Raw genomic sequence first — 3422 nt, 5'->3', positions numbered from 1 at the left:
GGGGGGGGGGGGGGAGCGCTCTTTTCTGGATTGTTTACAGCCTTAGTCCCATTTTTGTGTCTGAGAACTTCTAAAGATCATTCAGGCTTCTCCCATGCTCTATGCCAATAGTTATCACATATCTATGTTTGTTTTATGATGACATAGACATAATTTAGTACAAACTATTATCAATCCTTGATGTTTTTCCAAACTACTTAAAACTATCAGAGATTACTAGCCACTAAAGCTCCTCAGGCTCCACCAGCAATAAACCCATCGGTATTCTTAGTAACAAACATAAGTGCTATACAGTGTTTCAGATCTTCCTGTTTCTACAGACTAGTAAGTATAATACTACCAAAATCTACCTAGAAGGAAGCTAACACAGTGCACACAAAATTTAACACAAAAAACACGGATAAAACAAAACCAGCAGTCTAGATTTAGTGAAGATACTTAACTCGGCAGGAAGCTCTAATGTTGTATTTGCAACGTGGAGGACTGAAAACTTCTAAGGATTGATCATTAGATAAACAGTATATATAACTGTAACAGGATTATACCTGAATTACAAAAGTAAGTAACTGAAGTAAGAGGAAAGGCTTTGCTTGATGTAAAACTTAGTAACATATGTAGGTGCAAATATCTTATGATTACATTCTTAAATGAGCAGAATATGCTGGATAGAAGATCTGTACAAGATGTGCTTGTTATAGGTTATTTTCTCTCTGCATTGACACCCGCTGTCTTTTCTACAACACAGTATGACTCACTGAGAAGGTAAGACAGACGCATGTCGCCAAACACCACGAACTGCCACTTTCTGAACCTACTAGTGCTGATGACTCCCATTCCAAACTTGAACATCATCCTCTCTCAGTCACACCAGCTGTGTAGCTCAGTTACAATGGCTTCCCTCACCTCTGTATTTCATATAAAGTTTCCTAATGCTTTAGTTTTGGTTCTGATCCTAGGTTTTACTGTCATAGTCCTTTAAACATTTCACAATCCATTGAAGCCAGCGCTGAAGTCAGAAGAGGAGTACCACCTGCCTCAAATGCCGCTGCATGCTGTAACCAGATCAGGAAACTGATCCAAGGTAGCTCTAACTTTAAAAAAAACAAACACAACATTTGTACCATTACAGGTGAAGAGGCTGGAAAAACACAGTACAGCACTGCATAGGTTTAAAGCCTTTCAGAGGCTAAACTAGCTTCCAGAGAAGCCTGACTAATCAGGAAACTGGCTTAAATGGCTGCTATGCATTTAAACTCAATTTATCCATCTTATTCTTAAACCTCCATTTATACTTGGTGCTTATGCTAAATAAAAATACAGTAGTATGCATTTGTGGCATAGAAGTTTATCTGAATCTTGTGTTTAAGCAATACTGATCCTTTCATCCAAACTCTAATCCTTGAGGAAAGGGACAGCCTTTCAACTACTTCATATCAATCACAAACTACTTCACAAACTACAACTAAAGCAAATGGATCTTCTACCAGTATCCTTAAAGTCTGCTTTACCACGATCCAGCACTGCCACTACTGAAATAAATATGTTGAAAACCACTACTTTAGAAAAGTTGTCAAGAATACATCCATACAGTTGGCACACAGACTGAGTCACAACAGTTTGTAACACAAAATTGATTTCAGACTCCCAAGTCAAGCTTTGCTGACACCAAAACTAAAATCTGAAAGTTACTTCTCACTGGAAATAGTATTTCATACATCAAGAGAAATAAGAAATAAAATCTAATAACATCTTTTTTTCCCATGATTTGCTACAACATTAGAACCAAAACTGAAACACAGATATGAGTACATATACATGCATGCATGCATCTCTAAAAATAAAAAAGTAAAAGTTAGATTAATAAGCGCTGTTACTAACTTTAGGTAGTTTTTAGTACTTCTAAGTTAAGAGAGCTACTAATTATAATTTATGTGCAATTAAACAATCTAACAAACAATATACAATATAGTCTTAACATGCCAAGAGCATTAGAAATGTTGCCTTCCCCCTGGGTTGCTTCCGTTCTGCAAATTAACCCACTAAGCAAATTGCAGATTCCTTCTTTCTGAGTTCTCAATAGAAGTCAATACCAGTATTACATCATTTAATTAAGACAGGGAGAAAACTAAAGTGAATTTAGTAGAAATGCTTTGTAAAATTTCAAAAGCAAGCATTATAGCAAACAGGGTATACTCTCAGCTGGGTAGAATTTTGAACTGCTTTATGGTATCAATATGAATACACAATCCAAAACCATTACTCTGACAAGCAGATCCATGGGACATTTAAGAGGAGCTCCCCAGGGATATCTTGCTTTCAAGTAGGACACAGGGAAATCCTGCTCCCCTTTCTTTCTCCCTGTAGCAGCAATTCCCTTCAGATGAAGAACGAGGTGAACGCACCGCATCGTGCAGGTGCCCCATGGCATTCTTCTGTTAGCTGAGGTATGAGAGAAGTCCCAGCTGTCTTCTGAACAAGACCAGAACACAGAAGGAACTTTCTGATCCCACTGTACGTATCTTCTGGGAACACATCCCAATACATATGTTCTGGGAAACGGTAATTTCATCCCAAAATTAACTTTATGAAGGTATTTTCACTAAAGTTAAGTGGAAAAATGGTTTAAAAAGTTCACTGGAAAACTGTTGTTTGTAAAGGAGACCTCTCACTCCTATTATAACATCTTCTGCCAGATACTGTAATTCATACTTCCATGTCTGGTTTACTTTTCTTGTCACGGAAATAATTATGTCATAACTACCTGGGGTCAGACTACCCAAAAAGCATCTACTGCAACTGTGAGCACAAGTCAAACGAAAACAAAAACACCACGCATCCTCTATTTTCAAGAAAATGGCAATGACTATCGAATCCAGGGCACAGTGCTCAGGAAGCCAAGTGATGTGGAGGTGGCATGAATATAAAAGAAATTATTAGATCCATACTTAGATACAACTATCTTTTTAATGTACTAATCCCTGCCTTAGCCTAAACGTAATTATATTGTTTCTCTCCATGTTAGGAGCTCGTCTTCCTTTGATATACCCAGAAACAACCTTAAAAGCAAGAAGGCCTCAGGTAATGTGACACATTCAGCCAACTGGCAAATTGCAACATATTGCAAAAGCAGAAAAGTCGTTCAGCTGTATCTGTACACAAGATAAGCCAACAAAAGAGCACAAAAACATAGGCAAAGGGATGCCCGTGTGTCATTTCAGGCACATCACAACCCGCAAAAAGACCCTCTCGCTTTGGCAAGATGCGGCAGAGGCGGGGCGGCCCGCTGAAGACTGCCCGGGACAGGGGGGCATTTCCCCGGGGGCCTCACCAACTGCCACGGTCTCTGCTCCCCCTCAGGATTTAATTCCACTGGGCGGGAGAACAACAAGCAGCACGCACCCAGCTCCCGCCCGGCAGACCCG

Source organism: Athene cunicularia (genome assembly GCF_003259725.1).
Source record: "Athene cunicularia isolate RWA chromosome 8 unlocalized genomic scaffold, athCun1 chr8_part1, whole genome shotgun sequence".
NCBI classification, from domain to species: domain Eukaryota; kingdom Metazoa; phylum Chordata; class Aves; order Strigiformes; family Strigidae; genus Athene; species Athene cunicularia.
Note: the sequence above shows the minus strand (reverse complement) of the source record.